This window comes from Theropithecus gelada, chromosome 16 (genome assembly GCF_003255815.1).
Source record: "Theropithecus gelada isolate Dixy chromosome 16, Tgel_1.0, whole genome shotgun sequence".
NCBI lineage: Eukaryota > Metazoa > Chordata > Mammalia > Primates > Cercopithecidae > Theropithecus > Theropithecus gelada.
Genome location: NC_037684.1, coordinates 61,975,719 through 61,988,352, shown reverse-complemented (window position 1 = coordinate 61,988,352; position 12,634 = coordinate 61,975,719). Strand labels below are relative to the sequence as shown.

Below are 12,634 nucleotides of genomic sequence, written 5' to 3'. Positions count from 1 at the left end.
AGATCCTAGCCTGCCTCTCTGATCCGGAAAACCACACCTACTGCTCCCTCTTTTTTTTTTTTTTTTTTTTTTTTTTGAGACAGAGCCTTGCTCTGTCGCCCAGGCTAGAGTGCAGTGGCACGACACGATCTCGGCTCCTGACCTTGTGATCGGCCCACCTCGGCTTCCCAAAGTGCTAGGATTACAGGCGTGAGCCACTGCGCCCGAGCTTGCTACCTCTTAAAACAAGACACTTCATTGTTTTCCACCTGATAAAGGAGCAGCATCTCCCATCTATTGCTCCTTCGCAGGAGCATCAGGATCCCATCTCGTCCTGGAATGACAATCTCCAGGCCTGCCATGCCTTTGCCCCCTTGCCCGTCTTTTGCATTCTTCCTCTCCTATAGATGATTTTTGACTGCAGTTTCCTTGCTCCATCTAAGGAGCTTCTCATAATTACTGTCCATCAACTGCCTCTTTTCTTCCTTCCCAGCATGGTAATGAGAACTTGTTACAATAATTATTTCTGTCACTTCTCAGCAGTGAGGGCAGGAGGGGGAGGCTGCTGCATATACATTATCTGCTCTCCTGAACTGGTTGTCTCGTTGTTTTTAAAGTTTCTTATTCTCAAATCACCAGTGCAAATCCAACAGAGTCTGTTATTTTGGGGAGGATCATAAAACACAGAGCAGAGAGTGCTGTGGCATTCACACATCTGTCTCTGCGAAGCAAGCAGGAATTTTTTGGTGGCCAAATATTTTGACAAACGCTTTGCAATTTCCTCCCTGTGCTCTCCCTAAGGAATAGTTTTTCTTAAGCCCGGAGATTCTGTGGATAGTGGTTGGCCTAAAAATGCAAATATTTCTTTGAGTAATATGGGTTTATCCCGACCCATCCATTTTATACCTGTGCAGCTAGAAGGAAAATTTTTCTTCTCTCATAATTACCAGTAGGCTTAGGAAACATGCCTTTGTGGGGACGATTCCCAGATCATCTTACCTGGGTTAGAAGCTGAGACTACAGATGGAGGCAGAAGATCAATAATGTAGGGGAGGTAAACTTCTCCTCTATACTTTTAGGTTCTGTGATTGGGGTTCTGTAAATTAAGTTGACAAAAGACACATTAGCAATAGAAGAGTTTATGCAAGCCTGAGTGTTCAGTGATGAGTAACTCAAAATTGTGATTAGAACTTGGGGCTTAAATACCTAACTTAGTGGGGGAAAGGGAGGAGGGAGAAAAGGCTCCTATGGGAAGTACAAATGGGCTTCTTTAGGATATACATTTTTTTCAGGATAACAGGACATTTTTTTAGGTGTATGATGATGTTTTTCCATACAAATAGAGGTGTTCTTTCCATCTTCCTCAGGGCCATGAAACTCCCCCAGAGAAGGGATCTATAGTAACTTCATTTACCAGAAGTTGCTGCTTTTAGTCAGACAAGGGAAGCTCTGAGGAGGCTTTTCTCTGCATCTGTTGAACCTCAAATATCTTCAGTTTAAAATAATCTTTATTCCAACTCTGGGGTTCTGAGTGGGTCCACACAGTAAGCTCATATGAGCTTCAGATGCTGGAAAGAGGCCTGTTGATCCTGAAAAAGAGAGGAAGAGAGAGAGGAAAAGAGAGAGGAAGAAGAGAAGAACAGTGAAATGGATAAAGATTCTGGGGAGCCTGGCGAGACCCCTCAAATCTTGAGCAAGTCGCCCACACCTATGAATCATCTGTTGGGAGCAACCTTAGTGGAGCCACTGCAGACTGGGTTTTTATCCAAGATGGCAGGAGGCTGCGCCCTCCAATGCTGACGAGAACAGACTGAAGAATTAGGCCATCAGAAATTCTCCAGGGTCATGAGGAAAACCGTGAGCTTTCACAGGCTTCAACTTGGGAGGGTTGAACCAAGCTTACCTAAATTTCCAGGAGGCACAGAAACCCTGTTTGAGCAGAGTAACATGTAAATGTCATACAGACTTCCTCGGGGGTGTGAGCTGAGTACCCAATAGACGGGAGTCCAAGTCCCTTCTTTTCTGTGTCCCAGTCTCCCTGGGAACCTACTCCTCCAGGAGCAACAGCCCTGATTCCAAATACCTTTAAAATGTCCTGGAAATGTTTTTTTTTAGTATCTAAACCATATGTCCCAGACTTCTTCTATTCCAACTTTTTTTTTTTTTTTTTTTTTTGAGACCGAGTCTCGCTCTGTCACCCAAGCTGGAGTCCAGTGGCGTAATCTCGGCTCACTGCAAGATCTCGGCTCACCACAACCTCCACCTCCCGGGTTCAAGCAATTCTCCTGGCTCAGCCTCCTGAGTAGTTGGGACTACAGGCACATGCCACCATGCCAGGCCAATTTTTGTATTTTTAGTAGAGATGGGGTTTCACTATGTTGGCCAGGCTGGTCTTGAACTTCTGACCTTGTGATCCACCCACCTCAACCTCCTAAAGTGCTGGGATTACAGGTGTGAGCCACTGCTCCTGGCCTATTCCAACTCTTTCTATTACTATTTAGGACAAAAGCCTTTGTCAGACCAGGTTTCAGTATGGGAAGGTAAAAAAGTCCTGGAAATGGATAGTGGTGATGGTTGCACAACTATATAAATCTGCTAATGCTACTGAACTATATCCTTTAAAATGGTTAAAATGGATCTTTAACACACACACACACACACACACACACACGATAAATGCTTGAGATAACGGGTACCCTTATTTATCCTGATGTAATTATTACGCATTGTATGCCCATATCAAAGTATTTCATGTAGCCCGTAAATATACAAGGTAGGCCAGGCGCGGTGGCTCACGCCTGTAATCCCAACACTTTGGGAGGCCCAGGCGGGTGGATTGCTTAAGGCCAGGAGTTCGAGACCAGCCTGGCCAACATGGTGAAACCCTGGCTCTAGGAAAAATACAAAAACTAGCCAGGTGTGATAGCTAATTTAGCTAGCTTGTAATCCCAGCTACTTGGGAGGCTGAGGCAGGCGAACGGCTTGAACCCAGGAGGCAGAGGTTGTAGTGAGCCAGGACTGTACCACTGAACTCCAGCCTAAGCAACAGAGTAAGACTCTCTCAAAAAAAAAAAAAAAATATATATATATATATATATGTACCCATAAAAGTTAAAAATTAAAAATTAAACAAAAATGATTAAAATTGTGAATTTTATGTTTTATATATTTTACCACAATAAAAAAAATCCATCACATTTTATTTTTATTTTATTTATTTATTTATTTATTTATTTATTTATTTATTTATTTATTTTTTTGCGACAGAGTCTTGCTCTGTCTGCCAGGCTGGAGTGCAGTGGCACGACCTCAGCTCACTGCAAGCTCCACCTCCTGGGTTCATGCCATTCTCCTGCCTCAGCCTCCCAAGTAGCTGGGACTACAGGCACCCACCACCTCACCTGGTGAATTTTTTGTATTTTTAGTAGAGACGGGGTTTCACTGTGTTAGCCAGGCTGATCTCAATCTCCTGACCTCATGATCTGCCTGCCTCAGCCTCCCAAAGTGCAGGGATTACAGGTGTGAGTCACCGCGCCCGGCAGAACCATCACATTTTTAGACAGTTTTTAGAGGTGCAATTGACATACAGTAAATCACACATACTTAAGGTATATATAATTTGACATATGTATGTACGGTACACACCCAGGAGACTGTCACCACAATCAACATGTCAACAAATTCATCAATCCCAAAAGTTTTCTCATGCCTCTTTATAATTTCTCCCTACAGCCACTCCCTGACACCCCTCTCTTCAGACAACTACAGGTCCACTTTCTGTCATTATCAAGTAGCTTTTGTTTCTTATAATTTTTTATGAATGGATTTTAAAATATTTGCATTTTTCTTGTCTCTCTCCTTTTACTCAACGTGAGACTGATCCCTGTTGTTGCTTGTATCAATAGTTCATTCCTTTTTATTATTGAGTAGTATTCCATTACACGGATGTACCACAGTGTGTATCCGTTCATCTGTTGATGGGCATTTGGACTATTACCAGGTGTTTGGTTTTTGTTTTTGTTTTTTTGCTATTACCAATAAAGCTGCTAGGAACATTTATGTGCAAGTCTTTGTATAGATGTATGCTTTCATTTTGCTTGGATAAATATCTAGGAGTTGAATTAATAAATTGCCAAATTATTTTCCAAAGTATTTGTACCATTTGACATCCCACCAGCAGCGTATGCTATTTAGTTCCTAAATATTTGAGGATTTTTTTCAGAGAGCTTCTTGTCATTGATTTATCATTTAATTCATTGGGGTCAAATTTAATCCATTGGGGTCCGTTTGGCATGAACCAAATCCCTTTAAATTTATTGTGTCTTGTTTTAAACGCCAGAGTGTGGCATATCTTGACAAAAGTACATGCTGTGCTTGTTTTCTGTTTGTTTTGTTTTTATAGTAAATGTTTAGTTGGTTCCATCAGCAACCCCAGCATCAGCTTTCCCGGAAGAGGAGCATAATGAAGCTATCCCGAGGGTTCGTAAATATGGTTTTCACTGAGGAGACCCCCCAGTCCACACGCTTGGTGGCCCTAGAGGATGAGGATTGAGCTGACGGAATGTCAAGTAGGGGAGAAGGAATCGGGATGAAGGAAACACACGCCCTGGTCTATACTTTTGCCTGCAGGAAGGAGGGAGGGCAGGAGAGACTCCCTGCAAAGGACTGGAACTACACATTCATGTCCTCAACCGCAACCTGTAGGGAAAAGCAGACAAGTAACTCTCCAACTGTCTAGTATTAGGAATCCTTCCCCAAATGGTTTTCTGTCACCTCTGGTTTTTTTTTGTTTTTTTGTTTTGTTTGTTTGTTTGTTTGAGACAGAGTCTCTCTATGTTGCCCAGGCTGGAGTGCAGTGGCACAATCTCAGTTCACTGCAACCTCCGCCTCCCAGGTTCAAGTAATTCTCCTGCCTCAGCCTCCTGAGTAGCTGTGATTACAGGCGCCCACCACCACGCCCGGCTAATTTTTGTGTTTTTAGTGGAGACAGAGTTTCACCATGTTGGCCAGGCTGGTCTCAAACTCCTGACCTCGTAATCCGCCCACCTCAGCCTCCCAAATTGCTGGGATTACAGGTGTAAGCCACCGCGCCCAGCCTGTCATCTCTGTTCTACCTTCCAATTCTGTATTTCAAATTCCAAATTCTGCAGTTCAAACCCAAGTTCTGAATTCTCCAAGTTGTGCCTTCTGGGTTCTGTTACATGTCTGTCTCCTGCCCCTAAATCCTTCCTGGTTCCCATCCTTTTTCCCTGTCTTTTTGGGTGGAATGTCTGGGCATCTTCCTTACCTTGCTGATTTGAGGGGGATTTTTTTAGCAGTTCCAGGATTTTCCCCATCAGGAGGGACTTGGCTTAGACTGAACAGCAAGTGGGTGGCTGTGGCCCAGCGGAAATCAGGGAATTCCTGAGGACCTGGCCTGGCCTGGCCTGACCTCCTTCCCTCCCATTCCACCTCTAACCACTAGACATACTTCCTTTTGTGCAATTAAGCTAAACCGAGGGTTTCTGTGGTGATAGCTGGGGACTGAGAAATCTTAGGAAAAGATGTAAGCAGGCCTAGAAGATTTTTATGCTTCATTCAGAGAAATTAGGAACTGCTTCCAGCAGGGGGAATGAGGGAGGAGGGGAAGGCAGGAAGGAGCTGAGCTGAGCTGTAAGTCCTCAGAATTTGTCATCCTTCTGTTCCCCGTTGTCTGAGCTAAGCACAGACCCTCAGACTCCTCCCAGAGCCGAAAGAAAACCATGACAGCAGGACTGGGGTACTCCTCTGTCCAGGGTTGCCCTGAGGGAGAACGGGAAGAAGGTAGAAGTGTTGGCAGCATGGCTGGAGAGGCGAGGTCTTCAAGAGGACCCTGATCCAAGACTCCATGTGTTGCACCAGGAGAACTGTATAATAGACATTTCATCCCAGCCCGTCTTCCTGCAGGCAGCACTGTGGGTCTCCTGCCAAGACTGTGGGTCTTTCTTGGCCCAGAGATGATGCACAAGGCGGAGCTCTCCTATATGGGAGAAGCCACCATCACCTCCTGGTTCTCCTGCTGGGACTTGCTTCTGGTACCTGCTGGCAGGAGCCCAGTTGTTCCCCTACTCCATCATGGTTCCTGGCTTGAGTTTGCAGGTCCTCAGCTCATAAGATGTTGGAGCCCGCTCTGGGCTGTGGCTCATTCCAGAAGTTGAACTCAAGGAGCAATTGGTGTCTCCTGGACAACAGCATCCGGCTGCACTCCCGGACCTCCAGGTACTCCTTGTCATGCAGTCCACGAGGGCTGGGTAGCCACCTGAGAACCTCCACAGGTGCAGTGCCTAGTCCTGCTCCCCACAGCACATGTTCCAGTTGCCCACGAGGACCAGAGGTGGTCGTCATCCTGGTGCAGCATGGGCAGTGCTGCCTCCATCAGTGCCTACCATAGGCATCTGGGCACTCGGGCTTCTCACTGTGAAACTGGATCTTGTAGAGGTTGCTGGTCTTCTTGGACAGGGTGGAGTGAGCATCCTTCCAGGGATCCACTTTGTGAACAGAGAGGGAGCAGAACCAGTAGCCTTCATTGTCCTTGAATGGAAAAGCACCACAGCCGCAGCCGCAGCTGCAACATCCCCAGGACAGGCCTTGGCCTTCCGGTAGCCACTGTGACACTGCAGAGATGCTGCACAGCCACGAAGCCGTGTTGGATCAGGGAAGTTTGCAGGAAGACCACACGGTGTGTTTGAAGAGAATGTATATTCTGCTCTCACCAGGTGGAGTTGCACTAGGTTGGTACCAAAGTAATTGCGGCTTTGGTCCCCAAATTTTTAAATCATTATAACTAGGTTCAAACACATTTTTTTTTTACTTTTAATTTTTTATTTCAATGGGTTTTGGGGGAACCAGTGGTGTTTGGTTACATGAATAAGCTATTTAGTGGTGATTTCTGAGATTTTGGTGCACCCATCACCCAAGCAGTGTACACTGTACCCAGTGTGTAGTCTTTTGTCCCTCACCACCCTCCACTCTTTCCCCTGAGTCTCCAAAGTCCAATGTATCATTCTTATGCCTTTGTGTCCTCCTAGCTTAGCTCCCACATATCGGTAAGAACATACAATGTTTGGTTTTCCATTCCTGAGTTACTTCACTTAAAATAATAGTCTCCAATTCCATTCAGGTTGCTGTGAATGCCATTAATTCATTCCTTTTTATGGCTAAGTAGTATTCCATTGTATATATATACCACAGTTTGTTTATCCACTTGTTGACTGATGGGCATTTGAGTTGGTTCCACATTTTTGCAATTGCAAATTGTGCCGCTATAAACATGTGTGTGCAAGTTTCTTTTTCATATAATGACTTTTTTTCCTCTGGGTAGATACCCAGTAGTGGGATGGCTGGATCAAATGGCGGATCTACTTTCAGTTCTTTAAGGAATCTCCACACTGTTTTTCATAGTCGTTGTACTAGTTTACATTCCCACCAACAATGTAAAAGTCTTCCCTTTTCACTACATCCACACCAACATCTATTACTTTTTAATTTTTTTATTATGGCCACTCTTGCAGGAGTGAGATGGTATCACATTGTGGTTTTGACTTGCACTTCCATTATAATTAGTGATGTTGAGAATTTTTCCATATGCTTGTTGGCCATTTGTGTATCTTCTTTTCAGAATTGTCTATTCATGTCCCTAGCCCACTTTTTGATGCAATTGTTTGTTTTTTTTCTTGCTGATTTGTTTGAGTTCATTGTAGATTCTGAATGTTAGTCCTTTGCCAGATGTATAGATTGTGAAGATTTTCTCCCACTCTGTGGGTTGTCTGTTAACTCTGGTGATTATTCCTTTTGCTGTGCAGAAGCTTTTTAATTTAATTAAGCCCCATCTATGTATCTTTGTTTTTGTTGCATTTGCTTTTGGGTTATTGGTCATGAAGTCTTTGCCTAAGCCAATGTCTAGAAGAGTTTTTCTGATGTTATCTTCTAAAATCTTTATGGTTTCAGGTCTTAGATGTAAGCCCTTAATCCATCTCGAGTTGATTTTTGTATAAGATGAGAGATGAGGATCCAGTCCTTTTTCTAAAAGTTTGACTTTGGCCTTTTAGAGATTAAACCTATAATGGTTGAAGTGAAAAATACATTGGATGGGATTAATGGCAGATTAGACATTGTAGAAGAAAAAATTATTGAACTTGAAGACATAGTAATAGAAACTATCAAAAATGAAACACACAGAAGAAAAAAACTGAAAAAAAATGAAGATAGCATTAGTGAACTATGGGACAATTTCAGGTGGCTTTATATACATGTAACTGGAGTCACCAGAAGAAAAAAGACAGGCAGAGTTGGGTGGTGGGGGGGGCGGGCACAGAAAAAATATTTAAAGGAATAATGATCACAAAATGCCCAAATTTGATTAAGACTATAAACTCACATAATTCATATATTGAAACCAATGTGATGATATTGGGGATGGGGCCTTTGGGAGGTGTTTAGGCATTGAGGGTAGAGCCCCCATGATGGGATTAATGCCCACATAAGGAGAGATGTAAGAGGGCTTCCTTCCTGTCTGTGCTCTCTGTCTACCATGTGAGGACACCATGAGAACTCAGCCATGTGTAAACCAGGAAGAGGGCCCTCACCAGAACCCAACCATGCTGGCACCCTGGTCTCAGCCTTCCAGACTTCAAAACTATAAGAAATAAATTCCCATTGTTCAAGCCACCCAGTCTATAGTATTCTGTTATAGCAGATTGAACTAAGACATCGGATCCCCACTCCTTGTGCTACATCCTAGAAACCCGAGTTTCTATCCATATGGATGGAATTAAAAGGGGAGAAATTCCACAACTTACAGATATTTCAAAACATCATGTCATACACCATAAATATGTACTAAAATAAGGTAGAAAAAATACTGGGGCAGACAAGTTGTAGAGATGGGGGTGAGGGATGAGCTCCAGGATATCAGGATATGGTGCTAGAGAGATGGTCAGAGCCAGATTCAAAGGCCTATAAGGAACGTGGATTTAATTCCAGAAGCAATGAGGAGCCATCAGAAGACTTTGAGCAGAATAGACGTCATCTGTTCTGCTTAAATAGTAATCACATTGGCTAATAGTTATTGAGTGTCTATTATGAGCCAAATCCATTTCCACATGCTGTATCTGTGTCATGTCATATAATTCACACAAACCCGACCAGGAAGGTTCTGTTATCTTCATTTCACTTACAGGGAGGAGGAGACACAAAAAGGTTAAGGGACTTGCCATGGGTGACAGCACATCACAGGTTCAGAGCCCATGCCCCCTGCAACCACCACTCCAGCTACAGTGTGGAGCTGGGCAGAGCAACACTAAAGGCAAGCAACCATCCGAGAGGAGGCATGAGGCCTGAACCAAGGCAGTGGTGTGGGAGTGGAGTAAGGGAACCATTGGAAGGAAAGACAGGATGCAGTCACCAAGTTGTTACTTACATGCCTGAGAGAGGAAAGGATTTGAAAAGAAAGGCTCTTAGAGGGTGCTGTTCACAGAAATGGGGACCATTAGGAAGGGCAGAAGAAAGTGATGATTTCATCTGGCCGTGCTGGGTTCACATTCGCAGGGTCATCTGGAAAGAGTTGTCTGGGAGGTGAACAGGTAAAGGTCTGCAGCTCAGGGGAAGGGCCCAGGTAGGATTAGCATGTCATCTATGTACAGGTGTTAGTAATTGCCATGGGATAGATTAGGCCTCTTAAGAAAAGGTGGATGAGACGATTGGCTCTGGTTAAGGATCCAGCTGGGGACAGGAGTCAGAATTAGGGCTGGAGCCTGAGGACGTCATCCCTTCTTCCTGATGCCTAATCTCAGAAACAAACTCCTAAGAACAACCTACAACGGGCACCTTGTAACAGTCCATCATGCTCCAAGACTAGGTATACACCACACCACAGAAGAAGCAGCAAAGTAAGATGAAAAGTGTCAGGGCTGGGCCTGGTGGCTCACACCTGTAATCCCAGCACTTTGGGAAGCCAAGGCAGGTGGATCACCTGAGGTCAGGAGTTCAAGACCAGCCTGCCAACCGGATGAAACCACGTCTCTACTAAAAATACAAAAATTAGCCAGGCGTGGTGGCACGTGCCTGTAACCCCAGCTACTTGGGAGGCTGAGGCAGGAGAATTGCTTGAACCCGGGAGGCAGAGGTTGCAGTGAGCCAAGACCACGCCATTGCACTCCAGCCTGGGCGACAACAGAAAAACTCCATCTCAAAAAAAAAAAAAAGAAAAAGAAAAAAGAAAAAGAAAAGAAAGAAAGCAAAGCAAAGCAAAGTAAAGCAAAGAAAAGAAGTCAGACTTCAGAATCAGACAGACCTGAGCATGAATCACAGCTCCATCATTTACCAGTTGTGTGACCATGAACAGATCATTTAGCTTCCCTAAGTCTTCATTTCCTTAACAACAACAAAAATGATGCAGCTGATAATGCCTACCCTGAAGACTGTATGTGAGGATTAAATGAGAAAACGTATGGAAAGCACTACGTAAACACATAGTAGATATTCAGTAAGTGACCACGTAGCCATCTCTCCTGCAGTCCCAGCCACTCTCTTCTTCAAAGCACATTTGATGTCATTCTGGCCTTGGCAGAACTCCCATCTAGACCTTCTCCAGCTCCTTCATTTGTGCCGATGGGAAGCAGGAAGGCTACAAACCCCTTGGCAAAGAAGTCATCCTTAGAGAATTTAGCATGTTTAGTGGGAAATGTTTTAATCAGACAGCTGTGAGTTCCAAAACAGACTCCAACACTTGCTGGGTACTTGATCTCAAGCAAGTCATCCAACCTGTCTGAGCCTCAGTTTCCTCTTCTGTAAAGAGGGTGATAACACTACCTCATAGGACTGGCCTAAGGATTGAATGAGATCCCAGATGCAAAGCACCTGACACAAAGTCTGGCCTACAGCAGGTGTCTAGTCAATGTCAGTTACTATTACTTTCAGCTTTCTTTTTTTTTTTTTTTTTTCCTCTGTCTCTCTCTCTGTCGCCAGGCTGGAGTGCAGTGGTGCGATCTTGGATCACTGCAATCTCTACCTCCCAGGTTCAAGCGATTCTCCTGCCTCAGCCTCCTGAGTAGCTGGGACTACAGACGCGTGCCACCATGCCCAGCTAATTTTTGTTTTTTTAGTAGAGTCAGGGTTTCACCCTGTCAGCCACAATGGTCTTGATCTCTTGACCTCATGATCCACCTGCCTCAGCCTCCCAAAGTGCTGGGATTACAGGCATGAGCCGCTGCACCTGGCTACTTTCAGCTTGCTTTCTATTCTTTCTTCACTGAGACAAAGTCAGGAGCTACCTCCCCCTCCTCCTAAATCTGAAAGTCCAAATCACTATAAATCTCCTTCTAATGGAATGATCACAGTCTGCCTCCTGTGACCTTTATATCTGAGAAAATCCTGCCTTCCTTCTAGACAGGGAGCTGCCTGGGAAGCAGAGACCCACCTCTGCCCTCCCCACGGTGCCAGGTTCAACATGAGGTTCGTAGTAAATGTGCACTGAATCGAGGGATGAATGAATGACTAAATGGATGACATTGCAGTTACATCAGAAGCTGTGAGTGAGAGAAAATTAATTTGCAGATGAAATTATTACATTGTGTACCCAATCTTGCAAAACAATGAGGCACCGCTTGTAGGAGTTTCAAACACTTTTTCAGAAATTTAATTGCCAGTTAATTTTCCTGCAAAACACAATAACCTCTATGCGCTCAAGGAAATAAGACACAGCTCTGAAAACCTCATTAGTCTGTGCCTGAAACCACAGTGGCTTTTTCCAAGTTAAGAACCTGAGAATGCAAGCTGCCATAATTGGCACCGTCTTTGTTCAGATGCAGGATGCCTTTACTCTGATGTCCCCACTCCTCATATCCCACTGAGAGGGCATGGCTCCCACCTGCGACTGCGGAAGTGAGGGTGGCCTGAGCTGAGCCATCCTCAATCTCTTTCTCACTGTGTTCTCTTATGATCAGAGCTTAGTCTGTAGAGCTCAGTCTGTGACCAGAATCAAGGCTCTCTCTGTGACCAGGAGGAAGGCTCAGTCCGTGGCTGTGATCAGAGCTCAGCCTGTGACCAAAATGAGGGCTCAGTCTGTGACCACGACTACAACACGGTCTGAGGCCAGGATCCAGGCTCAGCCTCCATCCATAGCCACAGCTGTGGTTGCACATGCCACATGCACACAGCTTCAACTGAAATTAGAAGTGGGCCAACAGGACAGACATAACGTAAACAGCAGAGGTTTCTGCTACACCACTCAACAAATTATTGAATTGAATTCAATAAATATTAGATGAATCCTCAGAGTTCCAAGATGTGGTAGGACGTGGGTAGAAGGGGAAGAATGGGAAGGAGATATCATCAGCCCTGGTGAGAAAGGGCCCAGAACTCAGGTGTGCCAGAGTTAAATCCTGCCCTGACCCATTTAAACAACTCTTGGCCAAGAAGCTGGATGTCTCACCTTTAGCTTCACAGTAACCCACAAAGAACTCAGAGAGCTCCAGACGGCCTGCCTGGAGATGTGTGCCCTCCGGCCAGATGCTGTCGGCTCCAGTAGCCGTCACCTGCTTGGGTATCACTGCTAAGTGGGTCAGCATTTGCCAGCCATTCTGCTGATTAATGGTGTATAAAGTGGCTGTCTCATGGTGGCTGGGGCACCGTGACTCAA

General features: G+C 44.8%; 1 pseudogene; it reads right to left on the bottom strand.

Annotated features, from left to right (window-relative positions):
* Positions 1 to 4,416: 4,416 nt before the first annotated feature.
* LOC112610173 lies at positions 4,417 to 12,563 on the bottom strand (annotated as a pseudogene).
* Between the last annotated feature and the right edge of the window lie 71 nt (positions 12,564 to 12,634).